General features: G+C 41.6%; 2 long non-coding RNA genes across 2 annotated transcripts; both read right to left on the bottom strand.

The window, feature by feature from the left end:
- Positions 1–10,552: 10,552 nt before the first annotated feature.
- Positions 10,553–12,015, bottom strand: LOC119225368 (uncharacterized). The gene is made up of 4 exons (XR_005121114.2): positions 11,938–12,015; positions 11,230–11,301; positions 11,108–11,129; positions 10,553–10,621 (listed from the first exon to the last, which is right to left on the bottom strand). It is a non-coding gene; the product is annotated as an uncharacterized LOC119225368 (long non-coding RNA).
- Positions 12,016–12,117: 102 nt separating this feature from the next.
- Positions 12,118–12,913, bottom strand: LOC134129042 (uncharacterized). The gene is made up of 2 exons (XR_009956222.1): positions 12,393–12,913; positions 12,118–12,200 (listed from the first exon to the last, which is right to left on the bottom strand). It is a non-coding gene; the product is annotated as an uncharacterized LOC134129042 (long non-coding RNA).
- Between the last annotated feature and the right edge of the window lie 490 nt (positions 12,914–13,403).

A 13,403-nucleotide genomic window follows, 5' to 3' on the forward strand; every position in this document is an offset into this window, starting at 1 on the left:
TTTTGCGAAAGGAGAAAGAAACTAAAACAGACAGCATTGACAGTGTTTTCATCAACCTATTACCTCAGGAATGTACAAGAATGGTGTTCCGGTTTAAGAGCACGTAGGGAGCAGACACCTGCGGATGAGCTTCCAACTTCCTTTTATTTCAATAGGGGACATATTATGAAAATTCCATTATTTAAGTGCTTCTGCGTGTTAATTTGGGTATCTGGCATGTATACCGTCTAACTTCCTTATCATTCTCTCTCGTCACAATGAAATTGTCTCTACATGGCCTTGCACCCACCCACCCGAATCCCCTAATCTCCCCCAATCACTGGCCGCCTCCTGCCTAGCATGTAGAGTGAGTCCCCATGGTTGGCCGGAGTAAGGGGGTGACGTGACACACAGAACTGACACACTCCTAAACTGGGGCGCTACAATACGATATTTGCCAAAGCACTTCACTTCGTTTTTGTAAACTTCGGATACACTTGGAGCTCTAGCTAGCAGCATGAAGCAAATCCCTCAAGATGCGGTGTGGTCGGCTGCACAGATCGCACAGAGGGGAGAGCTGGCTCATTAGCAATAAAAGGAACAGGCACTCAACCCACGCAACTCTGGCTAACACTTCAATGTCTGGAAAGCTAGCTAAGATGGCGACGGACCCAGACCTCTCCCCAGGAATAAAGGAATCCACTCCGTCCTCGAGAGCGCCGCCAAGCCCGTCACAATGCAACAGCTGTCCTCCCTGCTGGAAATCCACCATACCGGTATGAAAGACGACATGACGACGCTGAAACAGAACTCATCTGAATCACTACACGCTTCTATGGAAGCGGGTCCATGTACCTTTTGAATTTTTTGTGATCCAGACGTTTTGTGACCCAAATGACGTCTCTTAATCTCATGGAAGCCCATTCCGGCCACGAAAAGAAGGATTAAAAAATAAAACCAGATAATGTCTCTGTCACGGTTTGGGTCCTCTTCCAGTTTTATTTTGTAGTCTGTTGTCTCTCGTGTCTCTGGGTGAGCTTCACTTCCTGTCCTGTGATTGCCTGAGTGTTCCCACCTGTGTCCAATCACCTGCACCTCCCTTGCGTATTTAAGCCCTGTGTGCCTGTTGTCCCTTGTTGCGTCATTGTCTATGTTTCTCGTCGTTGGTGCACGTCGTCCTGTTTGGTTAAAGAATAAAGAGCACTTGGTTGGAAGACCCTGCATTTGAGTCCTGCCTCCTTCTGCCTGCACCAGCATGTTCCCTGACAGTCTCTGGAAGAGGGTTTGGATAGTCAATTTACCAAACGACGAAGGAGCATGTGCATGCGCATATCTTCAGTCGTTTTCGGTAGTTTTATTTGTAGCGGAAATGAGCTTCCATAAGATTAAGAGACAATATACAAAGTAATTTGGGTAACAACTTTGAGGTCACAAACTTTTAAAATAAATGTCGGCTAGTGGCCCATATTTCGATTGGGTTTTTCGTTCTTGGTTTCTCAATTGAATAAAGGAAAAACAAATCGTTTTTGGTTTTCGATTTATCAATTGAAAAATGAAAGAACGAATGATAAACGGATTCAATTCCGTGTCGTTTTCTCATTTTTTGTTTAGAAACGAGACAAACTCACAGCTTTTTACTCGGTTAATCCCTTTTGAGTTTTACTCATGAAACAAAAATATGAAGCGTAGCCGCTAAACCGGAAGTACGTAGATTTTCACAGTAAGAGTCAACGCAGTGGAATGTTTGTATGCTAGAAATCCGTCTGCAATGTTAGCGGTTACTGGAGAAATATTGGGAGAAAAGTTAATTAATATGAATAACTAATCCTGGTCCGACAGGATGTGTTAGCACCTGTAGTTGACTACACGTACTCATTGCTCTTGGCTCTGATATTTATTTGCCACGCATAGTGTTGTTTCAGTGATTTAATGCTGTTTATTTCATTTGATGTTTAGGATTTATTTCCAAACATTGTTTTCTACATCTTGTTATATTTATTTAATTTAAGAATCAAACATAACTAACAAAGAGGGATGATTTTTTGATCACAATGATTCGTTTTGACCATTTGTGTTACTTTCAAAGCTTTTGCTGAAGGAGAGAACAGCTGAAATGGACAGTTTGAAGAATGCTTTAGGTTACACTGTTTCTATCAAGCAAATTACCTTTTTTATCATTTTTATTATGGTACTGAGGAATAGGTATAGTTTTACAACCTGATTAATTTAACTATGTTTTAACATTTTAGTTACTTTTAAAGCTTTTGCAGGAGGAGAAAACGCCTAAAACAGATAGTTTGAAGAATGCTTTAGCTTACACTGTTTCTATCAAGGCTCTTAAAAACTGTTAGTCAGAAATTCTTACAACTTCATTTTAGAAAAATATTCTGAACTTATTTTAAAATTGTTAGTTTCATGGTCAAATGTTGTTTTAATGAACTGTAAGAATGTTGTTTGTCATACTAGATGCATACTTTTTTTCCTCACATCTCTAGTTTGAATCACTGACAGCATTGGGCCATCTCAACACATCACTTGTGTGAATCACAGACAGCATTGGGCTATCTCAACACATCACTGGTGTGAATCACTTACAGCATACATCACTAATGTGAATCACTGACAGCTTTGGGCTAAAATAAGTTTTGACCTGTTTATGAGCTTTTGCTGGAGGAGAAAACATCTAAAACAGAAAGTTTGAAGAATGCTTTAGCGTACACTGTTTCAATCAAGCAAATGAGCCTTTTTTATTTATTTATTATTTTTAATCATTGTCATTTAACCCTAATCTCTAACACACGGATGCCCCACACTCCCCAACCCTCCCTTATAACCACCTTGCTCTCCCGTGTAGTAACACCATTTCTTTCCTCTCCTCAGAAGTCATACAACAGTCGAGGGAGCCGGAGTCGGATGTCACGCAGTCTGCTGACGCCCTTACAACAATGGAGGCGGATGTTAAAAACACCGTGATGATGACAGGGAAAGTTAATAACACCATGACTTTAATCCCACCACCTGAAACGCCCGCCTCCGATTCCAGCAATGACTGCGTTTCACCACCCGGGTCCCAGGCACGCACAGAACCCCAAACCCACCGTGATGGCTACCAGAAGGGCCGGATCTGGTCGTTGGATGTCTGTAGGAGGGTCATCGTCATTGGGGACTTGAACCTTTCACGCATCCCTTCCTTCATCTCCCTGACATTCAAGTAGACAGTTACCTGGGCGCATGCTTTTCACACATTAACACCATCCTGTCTAGACTCACACCCCACCCAGAGACCACTCAGGTCATTCTGTCTGTAGGCCTGGTCAATTGCCTCAAACTTCAAACACCGGTGACCATATTCAAAACCTTAGCCCAATTGTGGAGAACAGCCCAAATCACCTTTCCGAACGCTACCATCTACATCCCCATTATTAATTTCTCACCAAGTTAGACCCCAGCATCATTTCTCTCCTCAACCGCCTTAACAATACACTTTCTGACAAATACAACTTCATCCCAGAAATAAACCCTCTTCTCTTTCAGGTCACTCGGGACAACATACACTGGACACCCCACATCTCAGAGGGGACCTTCACACATTCCACAGGAGGCTCAAGCTCATAGACCACTTCTGGGGAGCCCCGAGGCGGGAGCCTGTACCCTTCACCGGTCCGTCCACCTGGGAACCACGCCCCAACACCTCCTCAACAGAAATCCACCAACTCGTCCAGAAAAATTTAGCAACACTGACAAGATGGCGCCCCCTCGCACACACGCAGCCTAACATTAGCCAACAAGACAAACACATTCTTAAAACATTGGGTAATAGCAAACACATAGTCATTAAACCAGCAGATAAAGGGGGCCAGATAGTTTTTCAGGACAGACATAACTACATATTAGAAGCAGAAAGACAGTTAAAGAACCACACATATTATGTACCACTCACCCACCCACTACAATTAGCCACACAACAATTAATCAGGGACATAACACATCAACTCCAAACAAAAACAATACCTGGATGGCCCGGATGAACCCAGGCCCCGCCTCTTCTACCTGCTCCCCAAGATTCATAAGCCTCACTCACTTTACACAAATATAGAAACCCCGTTAGGCCTCATTGCCATTCAAGATATTTTCAGTCGACATCCCAACCCGGCCAGACCAGACAAAGAAATCATACAACTTCTACACATCACCCTGATTCGGAACGACTTCACTTTCAATAACCAATTCTACCTCCAGCTGTGCGGTTGTGCGATGGGCCGGAGGTATTCGCCCGCGTACGCCGATATTTACTTGGCCCATTGGGAGAGGGCAGCCTTCAATAAACTGCAGTACAAACCCCTCCTCTATTTCCGGTACTTGGATGACATCTTCGGTGTCTGGGATCACACTGAAGAGCACTTCCACACATTTTTGGACATCTTAAATGAACATCACCCCAAAATAAAACTCAAACATAACCTTCAACATCTTTCAGTCGAGTTCCTCGATACGGTGGTCTTCTTCCGGGCATCCGACGACCAGACCAAAACCTTGGCCACAAAGGTTTATTTTAAGGACACTGACCACCACGCCCTTCTCCATAAGTCCAGCTATCACCCCAAACACACGTACAGAGATCTCATCAAGTCCCAGTTGATCCGGTTCCACAGGATCTGCACCCTCGACATCCATGTGGAGGAGGCAACCAAAACCCTTTTTGGCGCGTTGAGACTCAGGGGGTACTCGAAGCGCTTCCTCAGGACGATCAAGGCGGAGGTCGCTGAATCCTTCAGGAGCGGCAGAGGCAACCCACGACCAGCAACCCAGTCTCTCGTCCCCTTGATTTTAACATACAACAGTTGCACACACAACTTTTTAAAAACCATTAAGCAGAATTTTCAGGGGACGAGGGAACACTGTGCCGCCCTGGAGGACACTCGAGTGATCTCTGCCTTTCGCCGCAACAAAAATCTTAAAGACATCCTGGTCCACACCAACCTTAACAAAAAAGATTCCAGGAAGGAAGCGCTTCGAGAACAGGAGATTGTTTCATTCATCTCCCCCACATTTTTAACCCACAATCAAGGATTGGTTTTAACATCGGGCAGGTCCTGCGACCTATTGATTCCAATGTGATCTATGCCATCAGGTGCGGGACCTGCCACTAACTGTGTCTTGGGGAGACCAAGAACGAACTACACTCACCGGCCACTTTATTAGGTACCCCATGCTAGTAACGGGTTGGACCCCCTTTTGCCTTCAGAACTGCCTCAATTCTTCGTGGCATAGATTCAACAAGGTGCTGGAAGCATTCCTCTGGGAGTTTGGTCCATATTGACATGATGGCATCACACAGTTGCCGCAGATTTGTCGGCTGCACATCCATGATGCGAATCTCCCGTTCCACCACATCCCAAAGATGCTCTATGGGATTGAGATCTGGTGATTGTGGAGGCCATTTGAGTACAGCGAACTCATTGTCATGTTCAAGAAACCAGTCTGAGATGATTCCAGCTTTATGACATGGCGCATTATCCTGCTGAAAGTAGCCATCAGAAGTTGGGTACATTGTGGTCATAAAGGGATGGACATGGTCAGCAACAATACTCAGGTAGGCTGTGGCGTTGCAACGATGCTCAATTGGTACCAAGGGGCCCAAAGAGTGCCAAGAAAATATTCCCCACACCATGACACCACCACCACCAGCCTGAACCGTTGATACAAGGCAGGATGGATCCATGCTTTCATGTTGTAGACGCCAAATTCTGACCCTACCATCCGAATGTCGCAGCAGAAATCGAGACTCATCAGACCAGGCAACGTTTTTCCAATCTTCTATTGTCCAATTTCGATGAGCTTGTGCAAATTGTAGCCTCAGTTTCCTGTTCTTAGCTGAAAGGAGTGGCACCCGGTGTGGTCTTCTGCTGCTGTAGCCCATCTGCCTCAAAGTTCGACGTACTGTGCGTTCAGAGATGCTCTTATGCCCACCTTGGTTGTAACGGGTGGTTATTTGAGTCACTGTTGCCCTTCTATCAGCTCAAACCAGTCTGGCCATTCTCCACTGACCTCTGGCATCAACAAGGCATTTCCGCCCACAGAACTGCCGCTCACTGGATGTTTTTTCTTTTTCGGACCATTCTCTGTAAACCCTAGAGATGGTTGTGCGTGAAAATCCCAGTAGATTAGCAGTTTTTGAAATACTCAGACCAGCCCTTCTGGCACCAACAATCATGCCACGTTCAAAGTCACTCAAATCACCTTTCTTCCCCATACTGATGCTCGGTTTGAACTGCAGGAGATTGTCTTGACAATGTCTACATGCCTAAATGCACTGAGTTGCCGCCATGTGATTGGCTGCTTAGAAATTAAGTGTTAAAGAGCAGTTGGACAGGTGTACCTAATAAAGTGGCCGGTGAGTGTACATCTCCGCATCAAAAAACACCTTAATATTATTAAGAGTGGAAAAGGTACCAGCGTCCTCTATGAGCATTTTAAACTGCATGGCTCACACAACCTCCATAGTGTGGGCCTCCAGGGCAACAGGCAGTGGAGCACAGCACAGCGGCGAGCAACAGAGAGAAGGTGGATCCACAGACTGGGTACCATCGACCCCAATGGACTTAATGAGAAATATTGACCCAGTCTGTTTTTAACCTTTTTATTTTCTCCCTTGATTTTATTCATTTGTAATTCCTTTTGACTCTTTCCCCCTCCCCCTTTTTTTCTTATCTTATTTTTTTCCAATTTTTCAGTACTTTATTTTACATTTATTTTTTATCCCAATTTTAATATTTATATTAATTGCTTCATCCTTAATTTTAGCTTATATTTTATATATATTTTTTTTTTACCTTTTATCATTATTTTTTGGATTAAGTCGATTGACAGATTTTAACACCTTTTATGGCACTTATTCTTACCTGGTGTTCCCTCCACCTGCATGTTTTCTATTCTTTTCCCCTCCTTTAGGGTATGGCACTTATTCCCCTTGTCCGCCGGTTGCACTTATTTATTTTATTTATTTACTTATTCGTCTTACTATTTTCATACCTTTTTATTCATACATATATATATATAAATATATATATAAAAAATATATATATATTTTTTTCCTAGAGGTGGTGTGCTGCATGCTTTTGGCTTTTATGAATTTAATGAATTTTATACTTTATTTTAGTGAGGGAACACCTGTGTTTTAATCTGTCTTTCCCACTCATTCCAATTTAAGCAGGTCCCCCTCACAACTTTTATGGACACTAAGGATCCCCCTGCCCTCCCCTTGCACTCAGGTTTTTATGAGGGCCCCCATGTATTTATGGTTTTATTTCAGTTTATTCCTTCTATTTTAATTTTTTAACTTTTTTCATGTTTTATTTTTTTTCTCTTGCTCTGCCTCTTCTAATTCGACTGTGCTGTTGCCCTTTTTACCTCCTGCCTACGCTCTACACTTTTAAGGTTTTATTAAACCATTTTCTTTTAAACTCCAGTACCCCTCGTGGCTCTCTTCGGAAAGCCGCGTTTACCACAAAACCTAACCTCCCTATATTTGATTGAAGCCTAGTCTGGCTCTCCATGCCTAAACACAACCTTAGTGTTAGAACATGCTTACCTGCAGCCTCTTTTGGTCCTCCCCGCCTAAAAATAACACTGTTGTTGGAACATGTGTACTTGTTTTTTATTGTGGTTCTCCATTTTAAACACAAAATAGTGTTAAAATGTACTCATCTGAAGCCTAATTTGGTTCTCAATATCAAAAACTACCCAGTGTTTTGAGCAACAACAACAACAACAACAACAAGAGCAACGTAAACAACGTGAACAACATGAGCAACGTGAAAAACATGAGCAATGTGAACAACATAAACAACATGACCAACATGAGCAACGTGAACAACATGAGCAATGTGAGCAATATGACTAACGTGAACAGCATGAGCAACGTGAACAACATAAACAATACGAGCAACATGAGCCACTGAACAACATGACCAATGTGAACAACATGAACAACATGTGAACAACCTGGACAACATGAGCAATATGAGTAACATGAACAGCATGAACAACATGAGCAACGTGAACATTATGAGCAACATGAGCCACTAAACATGAGCGATGTGAACAACATAAACAACATGAACAAAATGAACAACACGTGCAAGATGAACAACATGAGCTACATGGGCAACATGAGCAATATGAGTAACGTGAACAACATGAGCAACGTGAACAACATAAACATTATGAGCAACATGAGTCACTGAAACAACATGATCAATGTCAAGAACATATAAAACATGTGCAACATGAACAACATGAGCAACGTGGGCAACATGAGCTACATGGGCAACGTGAACATTATGAGCAACGTGAACAACATGAACAACATGAGTAACGTGAACAACATGGACAACATGAGCAATGTGAACAACATAAACATTATGAGCTACATGAGCAACGTGAACAACATGAACAACAGGAGCAACATGAGCAATGTGAACAACATAAACAACATGAGAAATGTGAACAACATAAACAACATGACCTACATGAGCAACGTGAACAACATGAGCAACATGGACAACATGAGCAATATGAGTAACGTGAACAACATGAGCAACGTGAACAACATGGACAACATGAGCAATATGAGTAACGTGAACAGCATGAACAACATGAGCAACTTGAACAACATGGACATTATGAGCAATGTGAACAACATGAGCAACATGAACAACATGAGCCACATGGGCAACGTGAACAACATGAGCAACGTGAACAACATGGACATTATGAGCAATGTGAACAACCTGGACAACATGAGCAATATGAGTAACATGAACAGCATGAACAACGTGAACATTATGAGCAACATGAGTCACTAAACATGAGCGATGTGAACAACATAAACAACATGAGCAACGTGTACAACATGGACAACATGAGCAACGTGAACAACATGGACAACATGAGCAATGTGAACAACATAAACATTATGAGCAACATGAGTCACTGAAACAACATGATCAATGTCAAGAACATATAAAACATGTGCAACATGAACAACATGAACAACATAAACAATATGAACAACATTAACAACATGAGCAATGTGAACAACATGAGCAACGTGAACAACATGTACAACATGGACAACTTGAACAACATAAACAACATGATCAATGTGAATAACATAAACAACATGTGCAACATGAACAACATGTGCAAGATGAACAACATGAGCAACGTGGACAACATGAACAACATAAACAATATGAACAACATGAGCAACGTGAACAACATGTACAACTTGAGCAATGTGAACAACATGGACAACATGAGTAACGTGAACAGCATGAACAACATGAACAAAATGAGCAACATGATCAACATGAGCCACATGGGCAACGTGAACAACATGAACAACATGAGCCACATGGGCAACGTGAACAACATGAACAACATGAGCAACTTGAACAACATGGACATTGAGAGCAATGTGAACAACATAAACAACATGAGCAACGTGAAGAACATGTACAACTTGAGCAATGGGAACAACGTGAAGAACATGTACAACTTGAGCAATGGGAACAACATGGACAACATGAGCAAGATGAGTAACGTGAACAACATTAACAATATGAGCAATGTGAACAACATTAACAACATGAGCAACGTGAACAACATGAATAAAATGAACAACATGAGCAATGTGAACAAAATGAGCAACGTGAACAACATAAACATTATGAGCAACATGATCAATGTGATCAAAATGAACAACATCAACAACATGAGCAATGTGAACAACATGAGCAACGTAAACAACATGTACAACTTGAGCAATGTGAACAACATGGACAACATGAGCAATATGAGTAACAGCATGAACAGCATGAACAACATGAACAACATGAGCAACGTGAACAACATGGACATTGTGAGCCACTGAACAACATAAACAGTGTGAACAACATGAAGAACATGAGGAACATAAACATGAGCCACATGGGCAACGTGAACAACATGGACAACATGATCAATGTGAACAACATAAACATTACCCACATGGAAAGAACCTATATAAACATATAGGTTTTAATATATGTTTTGATATAGGTAATTGATATATGTGACATATATAAAATTGGCCGTTTTCCTATATGTTTTATTATATATGTACATATATGCGCCACATATATGCCCGCACATATATGCGCCGCATATATGTGGCGCATATATGCCCACATGTATGCCCGCATACATGTACACATACTGTATATGCACGCATACATGTACACATATATATATACACGCATACATGTACACATATATATATACATGCATAAATGTACCTATATATACATGCATAAATGTACCTATATATACATGCATAAATGTACCTATATAGATACATATATGCACATATGTCCACCTATACATTAGTAAAATGATTAAAATCCAAACTAGGAAACAAAAATAAAAGCCCAAAATGTGGAAATTTACATTATTTATTTAAGGACTATCAAAATGTACAAAAATGACAACAAAAAAAAAAAAAATCATTTAATGGATCTTTGCATCTCTGCGAGCTTGGAATTTATAGCTGTGCCTATCTGCCCTCGGCTGGCTGCCGGCCATTTCTTCAATGTAGCATCTAGAGAAGACAAAAATAATTAGACAATATAATAATATTGTAACAATAATGAGCGAATGGCATTCAGCCATCTGTTCTGAATTAACAAATCCTGACTTTTTAACACATTCCGTGTTCTCTGGGCTGGGCTTTGAGCAAACAAGACCTTTGTTTTACACACACACACACACACACCATGCTCGTAGAAGGTATGCATTAAAATCAAGCAAATCAATTACCGGCATAGACAAAATAAGGCAGGACAGAGGGGATTAAGGGTGAAGGAGGGGTGAATATTATTTATGAACACTTCAGACAACAACAATATGCCATGAGGTTATTTGCAACAATATATGTTCTACAAAATAGAGGACTTCACACCTTACAGCACATTGAGCGCAATACCCCAGAAATGTGGCTTTAGAAAAGGAAAGGTGGGATCAAAAAGTGAGCAAGCAATGAATTAGTATTATAGGTGCTAAGCAGATACAGTAACAATAATGGGACCTTATCCAGTCTCCATTGATGCCTAATATACATTGATACAAGTAGGCTGTGGTTAAAGTGGTGAACTTATAAAGTCTTAAAAGTTTTGTTTTCCCTTCTCAACACATTATGCATTTACTCACCAATAATGGCTGCCTTTTTTATTTTGTCCAGGGCAACCAGCTGCTCCCCGTCCCCTCTGGTTGGCTTCCCACCTTAAAGTAATATTTCAAAATTATTATGAAAGGCGGGTAAAATGAAGGTGGAGTAAGCAAGAGTTTATTTTATATATACACACACATCACATTTTCTTGAGGTGCAAGGAAATACAAAAAAAGCAAGTAAAAAAGCGATGGTATGCCCGCACACAAACATGATTTATTCCACTGCATGTAACGCCTCGGCTCGCTTTGCTTTTCCACTGCGTGGTACGACTCGTCTCAGTACGGCACAGCTCGGTTCGCTTTAACTGAGTTGCTTTTCCACTGCAGAAGTACCACTTCAGTGTGTTCATGTCACGTTTGAAGTACCGTTACGGTACGCTTAGAACATCAACAGACCAGGTACCATTTAAAGCGAGCCGTACCATGCTGTACTATGCAGTGGAAAAGTGCCATAATTGGATCCTACAAAGCATACAGTTTATACTCATCCTTACTACATAATGTTATTCACCTGTGGTTTCGCTGAGTTTTTAGTTGTTGCCGCAGTCTTGTTAGAGAAGAAAAACATCTTTTCAACAATTTTATGCATGTGGGGCAAGTAAATTACATATTACCACTAACTATCCAAACATAAAAATCTCTATAGCTTAGTTAATAACACACACTGAATGCAGACTGGTAGTGTACCTTGTTCTTTGTGTCATGACGCGCCTCATCATCCACTTTCTCCTCCTCCTCCTGTCTCGTATTTAGAAACATTTTTCTTTTTCATGACAACCTTTGGAGGGAGAGGGAGAAACAGAGGAACCATGAATGTATTGTAATGTAATGTAACAGCACACACACAGGATGCAGACTGGTAGTGTACCTTGTTCTTTGAAAGTCTGTCATGACCCTCCTCCTGCTTCTCACCCTCCTGGTGCTTGTTTTTGGAAGACCCTCCCTTTTTACTGTCAACCCACAAGACACTGACTTTTAGCCCAACTCTTATTAACTTGCGTTACACCACCTTGCACATATATCTTGGCAAAGCACATTAAATCATCATAGATGACACAATTACAAACCTACAAACATACACATTAAGAAACAAGAGAGGGGAGATAACTTAAACTAAAGCACCAATTGGTGCAGTCAGTTACCTTTTTTTAAGCCTTCTCAGTCTTCCCCTGCCGAATTAAGAGACTTAACATTAACATTAGCAAATAGCTAATGTTTGCTAATGTAGCTAACAGCCAGCATGCTAAGCTAGTCAGGTAACAAGATCCATTTTACACTTCTTTACGTGCGAGCAAAATTTAATGTAATATATACATAATAGAATGTAACATAACTTACTTGCCACGTCAATAATTTTGGCTGGGTGAACCGGCCAGGGTTGGCGGCCGTTTCGCCATTCCACCAGCTTCTCGTTTTGTTCAGTCGAGGCAAAAAAATCTTGAACTGAAAAGTTCCGGACACAGTCAATCGCCAAAATACTATGCGCCCCACTATCATCACCCTCAGTCCATTCAAGTAGTAAAAAGCAGTAAAAATGGAGACATCAGCGTTTCGCTATGCAGCCGTTATCTTTGGGCGCGAAAGATACGATCGCAGCTGCATGTGAATGACGTCATTCGCACGCGACGCTGTAGCGGAGCTGTACAAGTATCAGACAAGTGTCTTCGTTAAAACCGTGTACGGAAATGTTGACATTGTGTTAAAATTAATTAACCACAGTGAAATGCTCAGATAGATATGGGATGATTACTTTTTTTTGCTACATTTAGACTAATGACCTTTCAGCCATTTAGAAACTGCATTAATGTGAATGTGTGGATGTTACGGCCCTTGGCCTGTTTCTGGTCGTTCTCCTGCCCCTCCTCTCGTTTCAGGCCTAATTGCGGACACCTGGGACGATGGGGGTTAAATGGAAGGTTCTCTGCTGCATGAGGTGGTTCTTCCTGCGCTGGTCTGGCGACGGGAGGATCAGATGCCGCTCGGTTGGCCGTTCCGGCTCCATACCTCGCTTGGGGCTCCAAGGACGTGACAGATGCACATTTAAGTTTATTTTCGGTTATGTCTTTTATTTGTACAACCAACACTTGCTCACACACATACAACACATCCCTACACTTGCTTTACACCACTGATACTGCCGTTCACACCTCATC

This window comes from Pungitius pungitius, chromosome 5 (assembly GCF_949316345.1).
Source record: "Pungitius pungitius chromosome 5, fPunPun2.1, whole genome shotgun sequence".
In the NCBI taxonomy this organism is placed as follows: domain Eukaryota; kingdom Metazoa; phylum Chordata; class Actinopteri; order Perciformes; family Gasterosteidae; genus Pungitius; species Pungitius pungitius.